Source organism: Talpa occidentalis, unplaced genomic scaffold, assembly GCF_014898055.3.
Source record: "Talpa occidentalis isolate TD23 unplaced genomic scaffold, MPIMG_talOcc4v2.1 talOcc4.2, whole genome shotgun sequence".
Classification (NCBI taxonomy): Eukaryota; Metazoa; Chordata; class Mammalia; order Eulipotyphla; family Talpidae; genus Talpa; species Talpa occidentalis.
Genome location: NW_023602073.1, coordinates 148,267,835 through 148,293,280, shown reverse-complemented (window position 1 = coordinate 148,293,280; position 25,446 = coordinate 148,267,835). Strand labels below are relative to the sequence as shown.

Genomic DNA, 25,446 nt, shown 5'->3' with positions numbered 1-25,446 from the left:
AGATGTGAACAATATTGGTTATTAGTTTGGCCCCACAATTTATAGATGCTGAGCAGAGGCGCACAGGACCCAAGAAAACACAAATTCTGGTGTCTGTGTACCTGATTTCAGCTAAATGCTTTCTGTACCTTATCTCAACCAGTCCTCTCAGCAACATGCTAAATTGTCCCCATTTTACACAAGAAGCAATTGAGACTCAAAGTGGTTCAGCCACTTACCCCAGTAATGTAAGTAATGATTTTGGAGCCAGATTTAATCCAAAGGATTTCGAGCTCCAACCCCTGCTGTTGGTCCTGTGTCCCAATGCACGTGGCCTTCGCTGCTCGGTTACATTTCCTCACTCTGGGCTCAGGATGCGAGGCTAGTCCTGCTGGAAAGGGAGTGGTGGAAACCTGGAGAAGCCTCCCTAGAGCTCACTGGACTGAGGAGCAGAGATGAACGTGTGTGGTTTGCGGTCTCTGGGTAAGACTTTCTACTTCTTCCTTTGTGAGCACCGTGTGGGGATGTTGAATGTGTAGAGTGGTGGCCTGCCATTCAGCGTGTTCACAAAAAAAACTAAGCTAAAATGCGTGACTTAATCACCATCCCCTCCCTTTCTGGAAATTGCTTCTCGGCTCTTGGCTTCTCTCCCTTTGATCATTCTAACTCTGGGACTTGGAAGCTCTCATGTCAGCAAACAAAACCCTTGGCAGATTCCTTCCTCCAGTGTGTCATCAGTCAATGATCCAAGCTGACTACGGAAGAGTCTCTGATTCCCCGGGATACACTCTAAGGTTCAGCCTCCGGACCCACCCTCTCCTTGGTCACACTCCAGCGCAGTCCCTTGGTTCAGACCAGCCACTCCCCATGAGCTCCATCTCTCTCCAGCCACCGGGATTTGTTCTCTAGCTCTTGGCTGCTTCACCCCTTGCAAGGCACTTCTACACGCATCGCTTCCATGGAGCTTCCATGGAGAGCCGGCGCGGGCTGGCTCTGTGGGAAGACGCCCACAGCGTGTGGGAATCACACAGCGATATCCACAAAGCACTGACTTCACCCAAAGACATGGGGGAGGGAGGGGGAGACACAGAGCCGCGAGGGATCCGGATCAGGATCTCAGGGGGCTTGTGACCAGCTTAGGAAGCAGGCAAAATGGTTAAAGAGGCAAATAACACCTCCAGCAAATGGAAGCTGTGCCCCCTGGGAGTTTGTGTGTCATGGTCCCCTGCCCAAAAATGGGGACTGCTTGGCATGCAGGGATTGCCTTGCTCATCTTCAGTTTTACCTGTTCCTCGTGGTTTGCCTGAGTCTGACTCTATCTGGACCGTTAACCATTCAGAGAGAGACATTTTAAGCCTCATTTATAAAGGCCTTTGCCAAAGAGACACAGCAGAAATTCCTGTTTTCAAGCCACTGTTAGTTCAGTTTTGTGGGGATAGTCCTTGCCCCTGCATGGGGACCCCTGCCATGGGGAATTATTATAGATGAGGGAGTAAAAGGTTCGGCCCCAGACCCAGAGCTGGAATGTCTGGTTCAAGACCAGTTTTACCCCTTTCTTGTTGTTTGATGGACAGTTATTTCATCTCAGTGCCTCCTTTTGCAATATAGGCATGACGGTGATACCTGCCTTGTAGACTTATTGTGAGAATGAATTTAATGATTGTTTTTAAGTTCAAAGCAAGTCCTAGAACTTGCTCTACAAGTGCCAGTAATTTCTATCAGTTGCTCCTATGTGGTCTTCATGGTAAGTAAATCCCGAGAATTCCTAGAAGCAGCCTTTTCCTTCTTAGTCATCCCTTATCTCCTACCCTAATACCTTTTTATAAACAAAAGTTTAAAACTTCAGCATAGCATTTCCCCTGGAATACTAGAATTATTGGTGTTTTGTTATTCCTGCATTGATATTTTAATAGCCAATGATAGCTCTTAAAAGACGTGGGAGGACCCTTAATCTCAGTTGGTCTCCATTGTGAAGTTCCTATTGTGTTTTTGTTTCCATGTGAACCTTATTTTTTTTGAAAGTTTATAAGCCTTTTGCTCCATGGTGAGATTCAGAAACAAGTTTCCATTCCAAAGAACAATATTTGTCCTACTTGCAACTCAACCCTGGTTTGCATTTTCCTTAAAAGAAGTTGCTCAACGCTTTATGCTTCTTGACCTTGAATTTACCTTGATATTTTGACCAAATATAATTCTTCATAACTGATCATTTTTAAAAACTTCTTAAAAGCTGCAAACATAGCACATTGCCCTTTGGTTTTTAGATACTGAGTTGCCTTTCATTGGTCTTAGTTTGAGACAAGGACATGGAGCGTGTTAAGAATTTACTAGCAGGGCCTCCCTGGTGGCACAGGGGTTAAAGGCTCAGCACTATGAAGCTATCGCCAGCCAATGGTGGCATGAGTTCTATGAGCTTGATCCCCAGCCAGGGAGCTGAGCCACATGGCACAGCAGACCTCTCCTATCTCCCCGCTGCTCCCCTCAGCAGTGGATTTCAGTAGATCTGGCTCTTCCGCTCCTCACTCTGTCTCTGGTGAGTCCTCTCACCCCCACACCACACCTCTGGCCTACACCCCAGTTCTTGCATGCATAAAAAAATAAAATAATTTTTTTTTTAAAAAAAAGAATTCACTAGTAAAATATCTTTGTTTTACAGACTAGGACCCTAGATGGCAGGTAGGGCTTCTCCCTTACAGAGAAAACTGCTAATTTCCTTCCCCTTGAAATTTAGAGCACAGGCAGTGATGAAGAACACTGACCCCAGAGTAAACAGATCTGGATAAAATCTGGCTGTTTTGCTAAGCAGCTGTGTGGTTTGGGGCATGTTACGTAGCTTGCTAAGTCTCGAACTGCCCGTCTTTGAAATAGGGATAACAGTCTTCACGTACAAACTGAAGGAGCCAGGCGCAGCAGGTGCTGTATCAGTCCTTCCCAAACTGAGGCTCCTGAGTTTTGCTGAGGTTTCCTTCCAAGATGCCTATGAGGAGCTGCTTCTGGTGGTTGACTTTTTCTTGAAACAAGATGTGCCCTCCTTGGATGGAGTGGGACCAACTGTGTTTATTGCAGTCATTTTAGTCAAGAAGAAAATGGGCACGAGGCATTAACATAATTCAAATTTAGAACTTTCACCTTAAAAAAGTGTTCATTTGTCATTTTCTTGACCACGTTCACTAACAGTCAAGGGAACTTGGGGGACACTTCATCTAAGTCACGCAGAGCATACAGCACACTGGTCTTCAGCCTAAAGTAGGGTCCAAAGCCCTGGCTATATATCAAGATTATGATGAGGACGAATTCAGATACAGAGAATATTTTCAATCTTCCCTACATAAATATTTGTAAAAGTCCCCATATATCCTTGAAATGGCTTCTCTGATGTCTAAAGTTGGGAGTCTTGGGAAGTCTGGCCATGGGTTTTGTACTAAAACCAAGAGACTCTGTTAGTGCCACAGGCAAGAGGCCGGAACTGCTCTCAGGTGATGACTTTCCCTCTCCCCGAAACCCCCAGCTCCCTTTCAGGCCAGCATTGAAGGGAGGCTGCCAGCTCTGGAATAAAATCTGCAGTTTTAATTTGAAATCAGTGGGTGACTTTAGAGACTTGTTAGTCTTGCATTAAACAGTTGCGCTATCTAGTTACACACACACATGCACACACACGTGTGTGCATGCATTTCTTGGGGTGTCTTAATGCAGTTCCATCTGTTTTATCTTCACCCCATGGATCTCAGCTTATGGGGATGTTTCTGAACTACAGCATCTTCATTGCCAAATATCTCTAGGCAAAGGAATCTTAAGCCCACCACTATTTGAAAAACCGTGTCACTGATCCGGGAGGATAATTTTACAAAACTTTTTCAGTTCAGAGTTATGAGAAATCATTTGTGCAGAGGAGAAAGCACTTGTGGTAAGGATTCTTTAAAAGTATCTGTCATGTGCATGAGACAGACTGCTGGTGGTGGGATGGTGGTGGTTTTAGAAACCAAATTTGAATGCTTTTATAGAGTTTTTTTAATAGAGGTTTTAATGTTATCTGGTAAATAGAAGACTTGGTTGTAATTCAGATCATTAAGTTACTTTTTAATAACCAAGAAAATATGAAACAATTATATGACCAATGGAAAAATTCCTTGGTTTTGATTATTTCAGTGGTTTTTAATAACACGTGTATAACTATACATATATATGTAGATATGCATATGTGTAATTAAAATCTACCAGAATATCTGTCATTATAACATGCACATATGTAGATATGAATATATCATACAAATATATATGTAATGTGTATTTATATTCACTGTGCTACATTTTGTTAAAGATTGGTTGGAAATCATATTAAAAATAAGAATACATGTAAACATTTTTAAATTTCTCAAGGAGCTGAAACAGAATATATGTATGTGAAGGTCAGATTCTGAAAGAGTAAGGACCATGACAAACAATTGGTAAATTCTTGAGCTTAAAAAATGGATAAAATAGTAAATTTTCAATTCCTTAGGTCTGGAGAACAATTTGACATGTTGAAGGCAATGGAGGGGCCACTGGATTGGGGTTCAGGCCCAAGCTCCCCGGGGTGTGTGCCCTGTGCTCACTCTCTCTTTCAGTGTCTGCAGAATCTTTATGGCCAGGCCTAGGACCGTGAAGGAGACAGTCCTGGGGGGCAGGGCGATTTAAGGACACAGAACAGGAAGAGAGAAGGGGTTTGGGGGACTGGGGAGGTGGTAGCAGTGTGGTCCAGGACAAGCTTCTCCTATTTCAGAATCTTGCCTAGGGCTGGCCAGGAAAGCAGGGAGCCCTGAGCTTAGTTATTCAGAATTCAGATGAGCCCAGCGGGGGGTGCCAGCTCTTTGTGTACAAGTGGAGGGGAGTTTGGCATCTCCACCTACTGAAATATGTGTTTGCTCTGGCCGCATTCAGGGGTGGGAGATGGACACAGACAGCCCCCCGCGGTGCAGAAGGGAGATGCTCTGCCTAGTGTCCTGACACCAGAACAGCTTTCTTATGGTGAAGAATGAAAATGTCACCATGTCGTTACCTGCCTAGGAAAGTAGTTCTAGTCCTCCAGAGAGACCTCAAGAACCTGCTTTTTATGCGCTTCCGAAGACCTTTTGTTTTACTGATAGGATTTTATTTTTTTAATATGGGATTAAAGAGTTGTTTGTTTTATGTAAGGTGGTGAGTGCATCAGACCAATAGATCATGTGAGAACTACTTTGTTTTCTATCAATTTTGAAAAATACTTGTTAGTCAGTTGTTGGTATAATAGTGGTTTGACTCCCTCTCTTGACTATGTATTGTAAAATGAGTTAGAGTTAAACTCTTATCCAGCCGAGCCTATTGAAGAGGCAATTTTATTGTTTCCTATATATATATACGTTTCATATATATATATGTTTTATATATATATATGAAAACAAAGTATGCTGAAAAAAGAATATTTGGAGAACCTTTAATGAGTTGATAAGACCAATTTATAATGAATATAGTAATGAGGTATCTAAATACCACTGGGAGAATAATAACAAAATCCTCCTATGCACCACTCCAGGCCAGGCTATATAGAAAGTTTTCAAGCTTCTTGTTTCTTCTTTCATGACAATTTTATATCTATCTATCTATCTATCTATCTATCTATCTATCTATATATATATATATATATATATATAGATAGATATAGATAGTGTGTGTGTGTGTGTGTGTGTGTGTTGGAGGAGGGTTAGGCTCTGTATATATCAAATCTTGGGGTCTCCTCTCACTTTAAAAGCACCTAAGTGACTTCAGAAATAAACACCTGCCCATACCTACAGATGACCTGGAAACAGGTTAATTTGATAATAATTGTTAAGCTCAATTTCTGGAAAAAAAAAATTTTAGTTCCTTTTTCAGGAAGAGTCTTATGTATACAATGTATGTGCTCAGCATTCATTTTTTTCCCATAGTTACAACAGAAATAGCATCAGATGACCATGACCATGTTCATCGCCTTTACATCTGCTCTTTGTTTCTGCTCTGGTTATATGCCTTTTACGACCGAAATGAAACCATCTTTAAAGCCAGTGAAATGCGAATGTCTCTGTGGACTGGGCCATGTCAAAGTGCTGGTTTCCTTACTGTACTGAAGTTATGCAAGATGTCACCCTTGGGGAGACTGAGTGAAGGATACCGGAGGTTTCTTTGTGTCTATATTGCAACATATCAATATGCACTTGACCTTGAACGGGTCAGGGACCTGCAGTGCAGGGACACCGACCCCCAGGCATTGGCGATCCTGGTACAGCTCACCAGCCCTCGATATTCATGGGCTTCCCCATCCCTGGATTCAATCAATGGAAATCAAGTTGGTTGAATCTGTGAATGTGGAACTGGAAAAAGTCCTCTTAGGAGTGGACCCAGGCAATTCCAACCTGTGTTGTTAAAGGGCCAGTGTGTGTGTGTGTGTGTGTGTGTGTATGTGTGTGTGTGTGCATATAGATGTGTGTGTGCATATAGATGTGGGTATGTGCATATAGATGTGTGTGTGCATATCTATCTCCATAGGGAAATGCATATATGTCTGTGTGTATATATCCATAGGAGAACTTACGTATTATATCAGATATAAACATACATAAACTTCTTATGGGTTTATTCTTATTTCAAAATAAAAATTTTAATAAAAATATCTGAACTGTAGGACTCTTACCTGAGTCTGCAGTGACTGGCAGTTTTTCCAAGGAGATTCTTGGCTCAATGTTAAGTAACTACTAGGGATTAAGTCCTGTGAGGTTTCCGGGGTAACAGACAAATTGCCTTGTAAATGTAGGCGCGTCCTCTATGCTTCTTGACTGTCATTGCCTCTAAATCCCCTTGCTAATGGGGAAGGGAGTCTTGATTCTGACATGTGTCTGCTTGGACCATTGCATTTGATGCTACCTGCTTGCCCAAGCGAAGGGGCCAGCTCCCGGGCTCTCGCAAATAATAGGAGCAATAAGGCTGAGAGTGAGCTGACGCCCTCGAGTGCTGAGGATGTGCCTAGCTCAGTCATACCCTACACTCTCCAAATCCCTTAAGCTCAGAACACCCTGTGACGGCTTGAAAACTGAGCAGTTTTAACATGGCAAGTTTAAACAATAATTAATGTCCCTATTTTGAAAATATTTTACTCCACTGGGATCTTAATGAAAAGCAATGGACCCCTTTGGCTAAGCGAATAAACAAACAAACAAAAAAATTCCTTTTGAATTATAATGTAAACAAAAGAAAACTTTGAAATTGTCTGATCATCCCTCACTTCTGGAAAGACATCCTGGCAATTACTCAGGGACCCCTGCTATTTCGGTTAACTCCTGCTAGGGTTAGCATTGAAAGAGCCAAATGCTAGATCCCAAGTTTGGGACTAGCTCGTGAGATTAATACTGCCCTCCGCAGTGTACAAATTTGGCTTGTTTGGGATGGTTATGTGTTGGGAGCTGGAGAAGGTCGTAATGATGTACCAATATTCTAGTGAATCATGGCACCACGTGCCTGGGAGAAGCTTCCAGATGCAAAGTGGGAAGAGCAGAAGCCTCTCGGCAGCTCAGCCACTGACTGACTAGGTCACCGATCCTTAAAATGTGTTCCAAGGAGAAGCAGCACCAGCAACATCTGAGGACTTGCTGGAAAATCTCAGCCCTGCTTCAGGCCCACAGAATCAGCCTGGAGGTAGGAGCCAGCCGTCTCTGTGTCAGGCTTTCTAGAGGATTTGGATGCCTACTAATGTTTGGGGACCACTGGGCTAGTGTGCCTTCAGGGTCCTCTTTTCCAGTCTCCAGTTTCTTATTCTATAAAATGGAAGGTTGATGGACAAGTGTTTCTAAACCCCAAGACACATACCCCAACCTCTCTGTGGTGCAGATTTACAAATCTAGCAATTATGTGATGTGATTAAGAAGACAGGGTCTGAAATCATCTATCTTGGTTCAAATCCTGATATCTCTACTTATTTGCATTGACCCCCACACAGACTACTGAATTTTCCTGTTTATTGGGTTCTTCATCCATAAAATGGAGATAAGAGCACTTGTGTCCTAGGGGTGGTGAGGAGTTCATCCAAAGTATGTCAATAACGGGGCCTCCCTGGTGGCGCAAGGGTTAAGACACAACCTATGAAGCTGTCTGCAGCCTCTGCATCATGAGTTCGATCCAGCTGCTGGCCGGGGAGCAACCCACATGGCACAGCAGACCTCTCCTGACTTGCCCGCTGCTCCCCTCAACAGTGTATTTCAGTCGATCTGCCCATTCTGCTCCCCACTCTGTCTCTGGTGAATCCGCTCACCCCCCACACCTCTAGCCTGTGCCTCAGCTCTTGTATGCATAAAATAAAATAAATCTTTTTAAAAAAATATGTAAATAACACCTGGCACATTAGGTATCAGCAGACCTTTCTCTCTCCCCCTAAAAATATTCTGGATTTTGAGGGTAGGAGTTATAGCTTGCAGAACTTTATTTCCTGTATCTGAGCCATATCATAAAAATGCCCCCAGATACCTGTTAAAGAAATAACTTTTGAAAAATTTGTATTAGTAGGAAGGCATATTGGGGCCTTGGGAACTAATATTTAGGAAGGAACTGGGTACTAAATCATCCAGTATACAGCTGGCGATAATGCCCTGCGTTTGTTTCCATGTTGTCACTAGAAAGAAATGAATAAAATGAGTTGGGTTTTTTTTGAAACAATTGGTAGTTGTTGGTCCTTAAGAGGGAAGAAACTAATCGATAGCTGGTGTATTAGGCACCATGCAACATAATGCAGGTTTTATAAGTGATTTATCATTTAAATCAAACTAAAACTAAAAGGATCCCCAACTTGAAAGAAATGGGTTGGTTGAAGTTAAAGTTCATGATCATACCTTCAATCCTAGGTCCAAGACTTGAAACTAGGTGTATCTCACTTCATAATTCACCCTTTGGCATTATTTTCCAAAAGTGTAACAGCTGTTATACTTTCAAAATATAGATCTATTTTTCCAACAGATGAGACACAGACCTCTGCTGTTACTTCACAAACACAAAGGACACACTGTGTGGGGCACCACTGGGTGTGAAGCACCATCAGAAGGCATTGGAGCTTCTCACCATCAACCAGGGCTTTCTCATTGCATCTGCAGAAACCCAAGGACCTCACCCAGACCTGTGAGTTGCTATTTGGCACTCTCCCTCCATCTTTGCAGGCTGCCAGATGAGAATAAGGTACAGGAACAGGTACTTGGTTCAGGTGCAGTGCAGGTACTGCCTGCAGGGAAGGGCAGTTACTCGCAGGTGCTCCATCTCACAGTAAGGAAACCACATTCTTCTTTAGTACCTGCAGCCTTCCCTGATTTTATCCCAAACGAAAGCAGGTTAGGATAGACAGGTTGCCTACTGGGGTGTCTCAGATTTTGACTTGATTCATAGTTAAAAATTTTATTCTATTCATTAGAGCTCGTTCATTCTACTTGAAGAGTAAATAGTTATTTTATTTTTTAAAGGTTTATTTATGCATGCAAGAACTCTGGTACAGGCCAGAGATGTAGGGGGTGAGAGGATTCACCAGAGACAGAGTGGGGAGCAGAACAGGCAGATCCACTGAAATACACTGCTGAGGGGAGCAGCGGGGAGACAGGAGAGGCCTGCTGTGCCATGTAGGTGAGCTCCCTGTGCCACCAGGGAGGCCCAGATACTTATTTTATAAAAATAAATCAAGAAGCTGTTCTACTTTATTGTTAAATTTGCCTTAATGTGGTAAGGTTCTTGCGGCATATCTATGGGTCTCTGCTGGAGAAATAAATAAGAATCACTTTAAGAAAAATGGTAATACCCTGGTCTAATCCTCAGAGAATATATTGTTGTTAAAATGGTAATTCAGGGCCTCCCCGGTGGCGCAGCGGTTGAGCGCTGGGTTGCGAAGCTGCCCGCAGACTCTGCAGCGCGGGTTCGATTCCCGGCTGCTCCCCGGCCACCAGAGGAGGGTCCCGCATGGCGCGCAGACCTCTCCTGCCGCCCGCTGCTCCCCTCAGCAGTGTGCTTCGGTCCTTCTGCCTGCTCTGCTCCCCGCTCTGGCTCTGGTGAATTCTCTCACCCTCCCGCGCTTCTGACTGTACCCAGTGCTTGTATAAACAAATAAATAAATCTTAAAAAAAAAAAAAAGGAGGGATGTGTTGTTAAAAAAATGGTAATTGATTAGTGTTTAACACCTTGATTTCTTAAAATCTGCAGGATTTATGTAACATTTTTACATCATTGAAAGTTCTTACGCCTTTGAATTTGTTTGTGAGGTATTATTACCCCCGACAGAGAACTAAATTAACTTCAAGTCTTGGGTTTAACCAACACTTCACTCTAGTAAATCCTGGCAATTTCATGAGCAGTCTTTAAACAAGTTTAACTACAGCAAATATTTATCTTCTGTTGGCCTTTGAGTTTCAGAGTTGAAAGCATCCTTGGTGTATGATGGTCCGACCCTGTTTCTCGCCTGTTGTGATGCTGAAAATCAATCTTACTTTATTCTTGGAAGTGAAGGAGAAGGTGGCGGGGACCACAAGACCAGCCTGCTGGCCCCCAACCAGCCACCCCCAGCCTGGAGATGGCAACAACTGGGGCACCACATCGCCCTTTGTTTCAACTTTGGCTTCTGACCCAAAGGGTCCCTGTCTCCCTACACTGGGCCTCGAGTTCCCTCCTGTCCCTCGAGCAGAAGCCCGGACCCGGGCAATGTATGCTCTAATGAACAGAATGTATCTTGCCCTGGGCCCCAGCCTGATTCCTGACTAGCTCTAGTTGTGATCTTCTGCTCCTCTCTGGGAGAACCTTGAAGTCTCTCCCACTGGCCCCTGCAAAGCTTCTCTTTGAGTGATGGGCTTAGAAGTCTGAGGGAGGGCGTGGGGGCTGAGGGCGGCCTTGAGCAACCAGGGAGCTTAGTTACCAAGCCCATTCCGAATTCCGAATTCCCTCCCAGGGAACCTGACTTGCGTCCTCAGTTCACCTGTGCACTTGTGGACACCACAACTGACGGTGACTCTCCGCCAGTCCTGGCTGCCATCACAGGGCACACTGGCTGGGCGGCCGGAGCGACAGACATTTCTCTCTCATGGTTCTGGTGGCTGTAACCTCATATCAAGGCGCCGTCTCTTCCTGCCCTGCAGAAGGCCTCTTCCGGCTGCATCCTCACGTGGACACAGCTCTGTGTCACGGCCCGGGAAGCTCCCTGACATCTTCTCTTCATAGGAGGCCTCCAGTCCTATCAGATCAGCGCCCCACCCTACAATCTCATTTCACCTTAATTACCTCCCTCAAGGCCCAAATGTCTCCAAATGCCGTCACCGCTGTCACCCGAGGGGTTAGGGCTTCCGCGTTCTCGAGGGGCACGTCAGCCCATAGCCGTGACTGAGGAGGTGTTGGGCCATACCTGGAAAGATGCTGGCTTAGAATGTGAACCAGCTCTCACTGACTTCACTCATTAAGCATTTGGTTTATAGCACCATTATGAACTAAAATGTCTAAAAAGATTAAAATCTCTCACTGTCACCGTCCCGCCTTTGGGCATCTATCTGCAGAAGATGAAACTATCAATTCAGAAAACTATGTGCTCCGCAGTGTCTATGGCAGCATCAGTCATGATAGCGAGGACATGGGTGCAATGGCAGTGCCGCTGATGGAGGCCCGGGTCAAGGACCTGCGCTGAGCTCCTGCAGTGGAATACTGCTCAGCTGCAGGGGAAGAGGGATGCTACCCTGTGCATCAAAAGTCCTTCCAGAACTTGAGAGGATGATGTGTGGTAAAGCAATTTAGAAAGACAAAGACAAATATTGAATGTTTTCATTTGTGAGTAAACAAAGGAATCATCACAGTTGAACAAACAAAGCAAAACAATTGCAAATTATCATACACTCCCTAAGGAGGGGGCGGGTAGGGAGAGAAGGTCAACGGGTGTAAGGGACAGTGGTGGCAAGAAAATAAATAAGTTACCATAAATATACACACTGTGACTACACCTAAATAAAAACTATGTTCATGTAGATAAAGAAGGAGGGAGCTTCCCTGGTGGCTCAGGGGTTAAGTTTCAGGCTGTCACCACTACAGCCTGAGTTCAATCTCCTGCCAGGGAGCTACCCACATGGCACAGCAGACCTCTCCTGTCTCCCCGCTGCTCCCCTCAGCAGTGGATTTCAGTAGATCTGCCTGTTCTGCTCCCCACTCTGTCTCTGGGGAGTCCTCTTACCCCTCGCACCTCTGGCCTGCACCCCAGTTCTTATATGCAAAAATAAATTTAAAAAAAAGAAAGAAAGGAGTAGTGGAAAATTCCTAAATGTCTACAAAAGAATGAAATGCAAAGTATATTTTGAAACTATGCTATCAGAAAATCATTTTCATAAATTATAAATGTTTTTGCTCTTTAGAGGCACTTTTGTCAAAATCACAGAATGGGATTTATCGATGTAGAACAGAAAAAGAATCCCTTTCTCTCTACCACATTCTTGTCATGGGGTTTCTGGAGAACATCCCAGAAGAAAGTCAGCTCCTGACTGGCCCCAGAGGCCTGAACCCGGTGTCCGACCTTGCTCCGCACTGGCCCTCAGTGGTGGCCCAGGCTCCCTGGCCTGCACGCCAGAGGCCTGCCAGGAGTCGAGCTGAAAACCGGTGGCCTTGTGAACAGGTTTCAGACTTGTGAAGAGAAACATAAACAGCTTCACAGTCACAAGTTGGTGAGATTTGCTTGATCCACCTCAGACTGGGGTAGCTTTTTCCCTCAGGGAAGATTTTAGCTTTCTGCTTTTGGTCTACCTCAGGATTAGGGGAAAAGTAGTTGGTTTTGTTTCTCTAGCCCCTCACCCACCTCCTCCTGAGGGAAGAGATCACATATCACAGAGGTTTTTCCTCAGAAAGATGTGGGTAACGTCTGCAAATCCTCTGTGCATGAAACTTTATCTCCAGGGTTCAGACAGAAATGAGTGGTATGGATGCCAACGGGGGGTTTCTCCTCTTTCTAGAAAAAAGATGGGTGATTAAATAATGCCTCTGGGGGTCTCCCTGAATGCTCAGTGTCCAGATGCACCAATGTCCACCCAGTTGGGGGACTGCTTACTTCACCTTTTTTATTGCTCATAAGCCCATCTTACAGCTATTCATTTGGATGAGGTGAAGCTCTCCAGTTCTAAGTCTTCTAACCTATTTGTAAAAGGGTATATCAAAAGTAATATCTTAAGAAATGAGGGAATGGTGTGTAACTGTGGACATTTCTAGTTGAGTTTGACTTGTTTTTCAGACAAGTGTCAGGAAGGAGTCCCTCATGGATGCCTGTGGTGGCAGGGATCCCCTGTGGGCAGCCAGCCCTGCCTGTCATTCATCCCAGGATATGGTCTGCCCTATTGTCTCAGGGTTTTGAAATGTAAAAACTATGATTCCGGGGTATTTGGGTGTCTGATTTGACAGAATCAATAGTTAGCCTGCCTTTCTCTTAATTCCTTCATGGAGACCCTAAACAAATTCCAACATTTATTCAAATGCTGTAGGTTTGTGAAAGAAATAGATAAGAAACTAGTAAAAAGAGAGCAGTAAGACTGATGGGGGTGGTGGGGTCTCTGGAGACGTGAAGGGACTCAGCAGGTGTAAGAAGGTGAAGGGACTCAGCAGGTGTAAGATTCATGGTAACCAATGTTTCTTTCTTTCCTTTTTGACACCCCCTCCCCAAGCAAAAAAATCTAGATTTTTATGTGAAATACCCCTGATTTTCAAAATGTGATTTATCAAGTCAAAGAAAATTAAGCCAATTATTGACATACTAGAGGTCTTCTGGTCACATTCTGCCTGCCCACACTCAGATCACAATTTCTAGGGAGATCTTCAGCTCACACGAAGCCTCACCAGCTCTCTGGGTACAGGTTAAGTCACATTAAAAGATTAAACACTGCCTGCTTAATTGTCCTGTCACCAGCACAAGGACAAGACCTCACCCTCCTTCCCTCTACTCCTGCGATAGTCCTCTTGAAAATCAGTCAATCAGAGCAAGTGAACCTGGTTGAAGACAGAAAGAGCCTCCCAGTCTTACTCACCTGATTTCCACAGAGGCTCAACCAGGACTCCCGCACAGTGAATATGTTCTAATCGGCATAATTGCTTGCATTAAAGTACATGAGTTAGTTTCTTGGATAATTTGAACCAAGCCACACTTTCCATTATTGGTATATTATGGGAACATAAATGTTGCAGTTACATTGTTAAATCAATTCTTATGTACCGTGATTACAGGAATACATTAGGGCAGGTATTTGGTCGGGATGCAACCCCAAGTTATATACCCCTGTAGTAAAACAAGTTATCTCACAGTCTGTGTTACAACCAGGTTTCCAGAATGCAGTTTTGCAGAAATTGCAAATGCAGAAAGCAGAGATGACATCACTGAAAAGTAAAAAGCATAATCTTGATATTAGACATTGGTCTACTGTCAAATGATGTTAAGTTTTTGTGGGGAATAATCTTTCTGTTGATAATGGTTGAGTTAAGGTGTCTAGCACAAGTTCTACCATGTAAGAAATTATAGGTAATTTAAAGCAGTTACAAAGTCCATTTGCTCCTGGTTTTTGCATCAGTTCATGGCTATCTGACTATCAATGGCACCACATTTAAGATCCTTTGCTTACCTGGGAGACTTAAGAGAGACGTGTGTGGAGTTAGAAGAGGGTCATTGTGTGGATACATCACCCAAAACTATGGAATCTTAAATTTCAAATTGTGGAAGGTGTTCTTCAATGCACTCACTCCAGAGTAATCTAAAAGGAATCTGGAACACACATTGGCTAGTGACTTTCCCAAGATGACAAAATTGTCTAGTAGAACTATCAGGTCTTCCAGATGTATGTGTCTCTTCATCCAAATATTTATTAAGTAATACGCTTATCCTAAATGATTCTTGGAGGCAGGGTTCAATGGGTTGAGAGGGGGTTGGCCTTTGTGGCAATACTTAAATAAGATTACCACCTTTTGATCCCCTTCTCCCTATCTCAAGATCTGGTTTTCCTATAGCTTCCGCCAAAGTGTTTTAAGAATCTTAACAGATCCCAAAAAATAGCCTACCAAATCATACCAAACAAGAACATTCTACTTTCAGATAATGGGGGAAACCTCTGTGTCAAGTGATGATGGAGCTTCAAAATGGCGGCAGGGTGTGATTTGTCTTATGCCTGCCTGGAGTGTTATTGGCAAACTTCAATGTGGAAAGTCCCTTAAAGATTATAACTGGCAGCGATCAAATTGTAACTGGCAGCTCTAGACAGAGACTGTGCATACTTGATGAAATTTGTAAGCGATCCTTCAAACACCAGGTAAGGAGTTAGGTTAGAAAACTTCAAATTATCTTCGCAATATTGATATTCTCTCATTTTAGGATCTTAGTCCATATATTCCCCCATATATTCCTAAAAATAAACTCCATATAAAAATAAACTTCCATATATTCTTAAAAATAAACTCAGTAAAGGCAGGGATTTTTTTTTTTTTTTGTCAGTTTTGTTCTATCTTTAGCTTAAGATCATTCCTGGCACATAGTTGAGGGTCAGTAAATTTTGGTTGAGTAAAGGAGTATCTCAGTAGATAGCAAATTCAAAATATATTTCTGGCGTAGACTAGGTTCTAATTAAATGTTTATTTCATTGACCTAATTCAAGCAGGCCATAAATCAAGGGGGCTAACCTTTGGCACTATACCTGCCTGTGAAATGCTGTGGTCAACATTCTGACTGAGCATGTGAAGTCAAACCCTTATAAGCTCTCTAGACCAGAGATTCCAGAGTTAGCATGAAATTGTACCAGTCAGGGACCTGGCAAGAAACTGAATTGGCTCAGTGGGTTCAAATGAAGAGTTTAATGACAGGGCTAGTTATCCAAGCAGTGGGAACCAGCAAGGAATGTGAGGGCCCAGAGACAGCAGCAGGAAGGCTTAGCCACCTTTCTCCAGGGCAACCCCCAGGAACCCCGAGGAACAAGGGGGCGCAATCTTTAAGGCAGCCCAGTGAGAACTGAGACTTTGAAGGCCAGGCTGCCTTGGACACAACCACTGCCTTGGATACCAGACCCCTAAATCTGCCAGGAAACAGAAAAGGGCCCCAGTTTTCCTCATCTGCTTCATAAAATTGGTGTCTCCCATTAGCCAAATGCCATGAGTCAACCAGCAGGGGCCTGCCATGAGGGCATGGACAGAGGAGGGTGGGGGCAGGAAGGTCAGCACATGGTAGAATAACCATCACGTTAATTAATTCTGTCCTTCTAGCATAAATACGTATACAATACATGAGACCAGTCACAGTGGGCAGTGAGGAGCACCCCGCCCCCCTTAATCCCACCTCTCAGACCAGTAACATTACTGTTTTAGCTTTTTCTTCTTCCTCCTCTTTTTTCCTATCATATACTTGTAAAGGATTCAATCATTTGTAGTCAGAATAAACCAAAATAAATTTGGTTACACTTGTTTCTTGGCCTAATTAAGATTAAACCTGTAGGTAACAGAGAGCTTTTTCCTTTACTTTGTTCTGCAACATAAACAAGTTACTTCATGTACCCCTGTGGGAACTGGGAATTAGGCGAGTGTTTAGACTCACAAGAACTTTCAGTAAGTTTGGCTCTCAGCTTGGATACCAAGTAATTAAATATAAGATGAAAGACGAATCCAGCCAGCTCACTTCAAGACTGGGACGGGAACGGTAGATAAAGGCAAATGCGGTTGCTTCATTTTACCATCAGTGTAAAGCTACTACCCACGTTCAATATATATCACCTGGAGGGCGGTTTGAAAGTAAGGAGACAGTTTAGACAACAGAGCAAATGCTTATGGACACATTCTTGTTATACCCGCTGCATCCCACACTCGACACACTTGTTATTATTTATCTGGTGCTTTTCCAGTGCCCCTAGACAGAAGCTTCCAGAAATCAAAGCCCATGTAGACAAAGTACGAAGGGAGAAGGGTGGGGGCTGTTCGGTTTGTGCCAAAGCTCTGAAAAGCAAAGATCAGCAGACGGGGCAACAGATGGGTGTTTATGACCATTGTAACAATACACCTGCGCTTGGCCGCCCTCCTTGCCTTCTTTAGTTAAAAAAAAAAAAAAATCCTGAAAAGTAGTAAGTCACCTCAACTCCTATAGCAAGGAGTAAGTTCTGCTTTCCAGGGTGGGATCTATATTTGGCCTTTTAAAAATTTCTGCTGGAATGGGATTATCCTCGTGACTTGATTCAAAAGGCCAAACGAACCAAAGCTCAAGCCACCCCATTTCAGTTCTAGAAATAAGGTGGCCTCCCCGGGATAAATCCACTTGTTCTTGGGTCGTATGTCTTACAGGCTCAGCTGTCAGCATTTGACATTGAAAGTGGCTTTGGGGGACCACCCCTGGTGGCGCAGCGGTTGAGCACTGGGCTGTGAAGCTGCCAGCAGCCTCTGCAGTGCCAGTTCGATCCCCAGCCACCAGTGAGGGTCCCGCATGGCGCGCAGACCTCTCCTGCCGCCCGCTGCTCCCCTCAGCAGTGTACTTCGTCACTCTGCCTGTTCTGTTCCCCACTCTGGCTCTGGTGAATTCTCTCACCCTGCGGCACTTCTGACTGAAATCAGTGCTTGTATAAATAAATAAATAGATAGATAGATAAATAAATAAATCTTTTTAAAAAAGAAAGAAAGAAAGTGGCTTTGGGGTTGGGGACAGATGAACCTATAGGGTGGCAGTTGGTATGGAGAAGATTCAGAACCAGTTCAGAGACTGGGTCCTCCCTGTTCTGAGTGGCTGTCTATATCCCCCTTATGCTCACACAAGAGTACATCCTCACCTCTGCTGCTTCTGTCCTTCTGTCCACCATGATGACGGCATGGGGGGAGAGGGTGGCAGGAGGGGATGCAGATGGTGAAGTCAAGCAAGGTCCCCCCCATCACTTCATCACCCTGGCCCTAGAGAGAGAGACTGGCTGAGGGAGGCTGGCCCCTCTTCTCCCGGGACATGAACTGGCTTTACAAGCTCACATAAAGGTTATGAACTTCTATGGCTCTTGCTCTGAAACTGTAATAGATTCTTATTTGAATTAGTATCTTGGAAAATATTGCTGCAGGATTTGAGCAAAGCATCCAAGCCCCATTTCACAAGTTCAAGTACTTTTTAAAGGGAGTTTTCAAAAGTATAGATTGTGTTGAATGCCTTTGGTTATGAATGGCTTAGATGTGTGCTATCTCCTGGAGAAAAATGTGCCTGCAAATAGACTGCATTCTTTCAGGGATAATTAGTTCATTGTGCTTAGCACAGCGAGTCCTCCAATGGTGTCCTTAAAGACTCGACTGATATCTTATTGGAAGCCAGAGACTATTTGTAACATACTGCTTACTTGATATCTAAAAATTATCTAGTTCAGAAATAACTTGATTTCATTGTCTTGGAAAATGAAGACCAAAATGTCCTAATAAAAGAACAGAGTAAAAAAAATAGAGCCAGTGATTTTATAGAGGCAGAGAAATGAGCCATGGAGGGGCTCCTTGAAACCAGCATCTTGAGTTCAAGAACAGAGGCCGTTCCAGAAGCTCTTGTGGGTTTTCATGGCAGACTGACATCGGATAGAGAAGTTCAGTCGTGGCTTAATTTCAAGGAGAGGGTAAGCTGTGAAAAAGTCCTATGAATAATGTGCTTTATTTGTTTTCTCCAAGTCTGATGATCATGACTTAACACTAGTATTTGAGTGCAGTAGAAGATGGAAAATTACATTTTGAGTTCTATAATTTGAGTACTGGTAACGATTTGCTATTTATAGTCTGGTTTCCATTATTAGACTTAATATCCCATGAGAACCAAAAAAACCATACCTTCATTTAATTGCTTCTACATTTGAGAGCTTTGCCCACCTTAGATTTATATCTTTTGCTCTTAGTAAGCATTTTTTTTGACATCTGTGAAGACAAAATCAGATGCTGTTAAAATGATTGCACTTTGCAAGTAGCCTTTTAAAAAGAAAAGCCAGGTTGGAGGTTTTGTTTGTGGAACAGGTTTATCGTTTGCTTTGTCTAACGATAGCGAGGCAGAATTTGGAGTTGGTGATATCCTCTGGGTTTGGGCTGCCCTGTCTGGAAGGGTGCATGTGGATTGTTAACAAACAACTGCAATGCAGAGGGTACCAGAACATCGCCTGTTTCAGAAGCAAGGTCATTGTGACCTGCGAGGAGACATCCATGGGGAGGTGTGACACCCCTTGACAGCAATGGATTAACTGCTCATCACCTTTCTTCTGTGCTGTGGCACAAGACCAGATGGTAATCTCAAGCTGTTCACTTTCAAAACAGTTCTAACAAACTAACTATATATTAAGAATGTTTTGCCATCGATCTTGCTTTAGAAAATAGTTGGTTTTACCAGTTGTCTTGGTCTCGTGTCCTATGTCACATGACAATATCGTAAATCACAAGATAAATAGAATCTGTCCCTTCTTCAGCATGAAAATTGCTCTCTATATAAAATAGTAATTGTTTTGTAGAAGCCCTTATAGTTTCCAGGTCTTTGGGTCTGAAAATTTGAGATTATTTTCTAATCTGCCTTATCTGATATTGATTGTATGAAGCAAAATTTCTCCTGAATCCAAAAAATGTAGGCGTGCCTTTCCACCTCTTCCTTTCTCTCGGCCATTCTTTCAGCCTTCACTGCCTAGCTTCTTGGGGCTGTTGCCAGGCTGCAAAGTCAGCAAAGTGTTTCAATTAGGTCAGAGCCCATTGGGCCCTGGAACTGCACGCTATATGAGCCCCCCCTCACCCCCCGCCCCGCCACAGCCCCCAGCCCGAACAACCAGTGCCCTTCTGGCCTCATTCTTTAGCTAATAGATAATTCCTAAGAAGGATGGGCAGGCCAGTTCTCACAGCTGTGTCCAGGCCTCCCTAGCCCTTGCCAGGCCATCTTAGAGATAGAACTGGCAACTTGTAACTTAAACCAACTAGCATTGGTTCTCATAGTGGAATCCTGGGCCTGATGGCAGCTCTCTGGGAAAGGATGTTTTCATTATTTCCTTCTTTTTCTTTTTTTATTAAGTTAACACTGGTTATTTGCATCTTAAAGGTATAGGATCTCCCCTTGCAGATGTTGTTGTGGGGAGGGGGAAGTACAAAGTAGCAGGGCAGCACAAAGGACTATGAGGAGGGACTGTGGATGCTTTGGTGGTGGGTGTGGTGTGGAAACCACCTACGTGCCCGCATACAGATGAATGAAGGAAGATGTGGTATATGCATGCAATGGAATACTACACAGCTATCAAAAATGAAAGGATGTCTTTAAATGTTGGGACTTCCTGGGCTTCCTTCCATTAAGCCACAAGGCAGGTTTGTACTTGGCTCACTGGTTGATTTGTGTTCTGCTGGATGTAGACATACCTGGGGTGCTGCTCTGCTGCCGAGCCTTAGCTCCCCCCCCCCCACATGAGGATACAGTGAAGAGTTTCTAGGCTCCCTGATGTATAACCAGCTCTGTGAAAAAGCTATTTTCCAATAAGAACTTTTTTTTTTTCGTCTAACAGAACCTAAATGTGCATTTTATCTCGGTCAATCTCACTAACATTTAAAAAGGTATTTGCTGAGCATAAATGATCTTTTCACCTATTAATTTTAGTCAAAAGGAAAAATAATGGTGAGGCAGCAAGAAGTCACCAGGACACGCACGCTTGTGCCTTTGGCCTGGTTTGGGATTCATTTGACCACGTGCACAGAGGAGGTAGCTGTGATGTCACTCTCTGGCTCTCGACGGTGACTGATAGCTAATTTATTCAGCAAATACTTGGTGTTGGGATAAACATAAAGACAAAAAATTGTGTGTGTCCTCCCTACTCTGAAGAAGCTCATCATTAAAAAAAAATACATTCAGGTGGAGAACGAGGGGTGCCTAAGAGGGAGGAGAGGTGCAGCAACATAATCTCAGGGGGTGAACCTTCACCTCTGAGTCTTACACGGTGTTATAAACCAGTGTTACCTCAATAAAAAAATATAAACTGGAAAATCAGATGCAAAATACTATGACCCTTCCACATTAGTGGGTGCTGGCAGGTAACGGTTCAGTTACTTGCAAGTGTTTGGAAAGGTCTTAACTTTTACACAGGGTGACTCTGCTGAGACAAGCATCCTGGGCGGCCTAACAAGTGTCTGGCCCCTGGGCCCACCCAAGGCCTGTGCTGTCACACCCTGGCTGACTCCAAGCTGCGTTGCTTGTCCCAGGTGTCCATGTAGTGGGCTGTCCCGTGTCTCACCCCAGGCACCGCTGCTAGTTTTGCTCACTTGTAATGTACACAGTATCTCTCAGAAATGGCCTTTTTATTCTTTTCAATCACATTTTATTGATTTACCATTCATTTACAAAACTATATATAAAAATGGCTTATTAAAAACATGTCTGTTGGCACAAAAATATCCAAGTATAGTAATTCTTTCTTGGATGATGAAAGTAGTTAATTTGTGCTGAGAGGAGAGGCCCAGAAGAATGAGCCTCATCCCACCCTACCACCTAAGAATTAAGACCTTCCTGTCTTCCCCAGGAATATCAAATCTACTCCATAGGACGGTGCCCCGCTCCCCCAGCTGATAACCCCAGGAGGGAGAGAGACAGGAAAAAACTAACTCTGAGACCACAGGAGGCTTATAGTCCAAGTGTCATAAATAGTCTTCAACAAATGCAGAGAGCAGTGGACTGGAGCGGTGGCCGAAGATTAGACGCTCCTAAGATTTGAGCTGATTTTTTAGCTAAACAGAAACAGCAACATGGGGGCACGGGTATGGGGAACAACTTTGGGGAGGCAGGAAAGATCCCTGTGGAGGTCAGATCCGAAGATTTAGACAGTCCCCAAAGCCCAGGGAGGACCTCGGCTCTCAAATTGCCTTTTCAGCATCCATGATGTGTCACTTTCTATCAAGCTGGTGTATTTTGTGGGGGAAAAGCATTTCAACATTTGTCTTCTGAATTGAATCTTTCATCCAAATGGCTTATATAAGTGGCCCAATATACGATCAGCCTTACTTGAAAGGAAATAGGCATTAAAACAAATTATCCTATTATGCTGTTAGTTTAAAATTAATCAGCATGACTGAAATCGCTATATTAAAGACAGTCAGCTAAAGTTATTTTCCATAGCCCCAAATGAATGTTTTAAACAAAGTGTCTGTTTAAAGGATTTTGATCCTTTGAAATAGTTTTAGTGTTTGGTGTCGACACCTGGGTGTAATCCATATTCTGGGCTTTAGTTCCATGGTACAATGGTATCCGTTTTCAGTAACATTTTTGGACTTCTGGAGACCTTCATGGAAGGAACTCAGTATCTTCTTCAAATATGAACCTTTTGAATCTTTTATAAAAACAGAGTCAGCATTTTAAGAAGAATAGGTGGTGCTAGGGACGTGGAAAGCCATAATAATTGGACTTTCTCGCCTTCTCAAGCAAGAGAGTTAAATCTTTCTTGGCCACTTCGTATTCATGATTATAAAATCAGAGAATGTAACTGGTTTTTGAAAGTTTACATTTTAGGTGTTGTGTTCAGATGGGTTCTTTAGAACGTTAAAAAAAAAAAACAGTCAAGCTTAAATGGTTTAACTCTGCTTTCTTAACATGGGATTAAATGTCTTGTTAACAGAAAGGCTGCAAACCGCCTTCCACTGAGCTTTCTCCAGCTCCCCACCCCACCCCCACTTGATGTTGAGACTGGTGTGAAAGATGCATCCTTTTACTTTGAAGTAAACTTATAATTCAGGAAGTGAGCTCGAAAATATCAGCGCTCCGGAGCTCTTGCTTATTTTGTGGAGAATGCTTGATGAGAACGGGGGCGGGAGCAGGAAGGTAAAGCCAAGCAGCTTGTGGGCTGTATTTGAAGTTCACAAAAGAATGGCAGTGGCAGGGCGTCGCTGGGCGAAGTGTGCATTTTCAAGTTACCCACAGTGGTGCCTATTGTCCTGTTTCTCAATCGAATGATGTCATGTTTCATTTCAGGCTCTCAGGGATGCAGAAGGCTGTGGTCTGCACACTAGGGGGAAAGGCAGAGGGAAAGTTGCAAATCAGGTTTTTGTGAAGCCTTTGTGTGTTGGGTTTTGAGAGATAAAAGCTGACTCATGCAATATTTCTACGGAAGGAGCTGCACAGACTAGTCAGGCTGCTGGTTTTACCTGCCTGTGAGGTCACTGCATCAGCTGAAGGCAGGCGATGTGGCTCAGCCCCGGGAGAGCGCAGGTAGGTGCTAATGGGAACGTGCCCCAGGAGCCCAGGCCCGGACTAACTTGTTCTTTCCGGCTCTGTGAAGCAGCAGGAGACTCTCCACCCTCCACCGCCACTGGGAGAAACTGTCGCTGTGGGTTTCTTTCTGACACGGTGGGGACAGCGGCTCCTTGGATTGATTACAGCTGTTGTGTCATAAGCTCGGTGTACTGAAAAGAATTCTCCCGCAATGGAGTTAATCTAGAAGGTGATTTTTGCCTCTCCGTCTTAACCTGCAGTCTGAAATGGGTTTTGCCAAATTGTTTTGGTTTGGTTTTGCTCAAGTTCGGTGGAAATATCTGGGGAGAAAACTGAAATCCTAAACGGTCGTGCCTGGCATGCTCAGTGCTTTAAGCTGCTTTCTTTATGAGGTTCTTGCAGACGGAGCTGGGGAAGCAAAATAAATGTGTGCAAATTTTATACTTAGCAACTTTTGTGATGAAATTTAGCCTGGTCACCAGAGTTGGCTAAATACAGCTTCTATTTCTGCTGTTTATGGGAGAGAAATACTTTTGTTAGGAGGAAGGACTGGGGAGGAGACATGGGTTGTCTGCGGTGCTGCTGCCCATAAGAATCTTATTTTAATTCAGTGATACTAATAATTGTGAAAGAGAGGCGTTTGACTTTTTTCATTAACCATCTATTGACCATAAAAAAATCACTATTTTAATTTAAAATATTTAAATATTTGATACAACTTGAGACTGTGATTTTAATTTTCCTAAATAAACTTTTCAGATTATAAAAGTAATACAGTTGGGAAAAAGTGACATTTACAGATAAATAGCCAAGGGCGAAAATCATATATTCTCCTACTTGGTCAAACCAGTGTTCATATTTTATGGTATATTCTTTCTATCTTTTTCTATTGTGCATAATAAATGTGTTATTTTTAATCAAAATTGGGATAACACTGTACTATGTTTTAAAAACTACAGTTTGACTCAACAGTATATTATGACCATTTTCTACATCCTTAAGCATTTGAGAGGACATGACATTTAATAGCTTTACATTGTACCTTCTCCAGGATGGGTTTATTTACTCAGGTCTCTATTGTTCGAGACTTTGAATTCCTTCCTCCTTTTTCTTTAAGAAAACGCTTAGTGTACTTTATGGATGGATTCACTTACGCTGGGTACTATTGTTCGTCGCTTGGACTTTTCTACCCTCCCCCTCCTTTTTCTTGAAGAAAATGCTGTTTAGCCCAATGCCTCCCTCTCAACAATGCAGAGATGTTTTTGGAGCTGATGGTGTTCAATTCAGAAGGGGCCCATGTGTGATTATCTTTGTTGATCTACTGCCCGAGTCTGATGCTTCCACACCAACAGGAAGGCACTGTTCAAGCTGATGCTGGAGCAGAGCTTACTACTTAATCTAAATTAAAAATAGATTTTTTTCAGCTCTTGGCAAAGTTATTGATAAATATTTCATCATCCAAGACCTGGATGATGAAAGGCTGTAGGATGTAAAAGAAACTTGCTATCTGCGGCTGCTGCTTCTGCTGGGACTCTAGCTCGGGGTGGGCAAATGCAGTTGTGTTTATTTCAGGATTGGAGTCTTGTCCTCAAGGTTGGATGGGACCTGGGGAAGTCACCAAGTGCAGCTGCATCACTTCCATGTGAGGGAACAGAGATGCAGAGATTGCAATACAAAGCTGGATGGTGAGGCCAGGGCAGATACGCAAATCCTCTGACCAAGAGGAAGTTATAACTTATAATCTGACTTGTCCTATGAGCTCTTGCATGCACGCAAACGTGTGCAGGTGTGCGTGCACACACACACACGCACACACACACACACACACTCTCACTGCGGGCCATGTGCTTTACACAGTGTTTATATTGAGTCTTCCCTTTCCTGAGCTTTAGGCTCCTGTCCTGCCTAACTGTGGTGCCCATCTATAGTTCAGCCCAAGGAAAAAGGAACTAGAAATCAGAAACATGGACTTGGGTTCACAATCAACTTTGAGCATGGTGCTGCCTGACCTCTCATAATTTTTCTCCATCTATAAAATTGTTATGTAGTAATGACACCTGAATTAATTTTGATACTATTTTTTCCCTAAGGATAATTTTGATATGGAGTTAAAGCACTGGCATCTGAGGGTCAGGCTACTCATATGATGTAATCAGGGGTGCTGTGGCTTGAACCCAAAACAGTCATTCATAATCACTCAAGGTTTCTCTGGTCAGGAGTTCAGGGGGGCTCTGGCAGGTGGTTCTGATATAGAGGCTCTTGAAGTT

At 43.5% G+C, this 25,446-nt stretch overlaps 1 protein-coding gene across 4 annotated transcripts in view; it reads left to right on the top strand.

Moving 5' to 3' along the window:
- Positions 1-25,446, top strand: part of PLEKHG1 (pleckstrin homology and RhoGEF domain containing G1) — a 197,203-nt gene that overhangs the window by 87,356 nt on the left and 84,401 nt on the right. The window contains exon 1 of one of the 4 annotated variants that reach the window (XM_054697957.1): positions 8,797-9,129. The exons of 1 other annotated variant lie outside the window; for it this stretch is intronic. The gene's annotated coding sequence lies outside the window, so the exon portion shown is untranslated. Of the gene's footprint in view, positions 1-8,796; positions 9,130-18,067; positions 18,591-22,438; positions 23,177-25,446 lie in introns of those variants that run through there. 2 more of the 4 variants (XM_054697958.1, XM_037520672.2) reach the window with 2 other exon arrangements.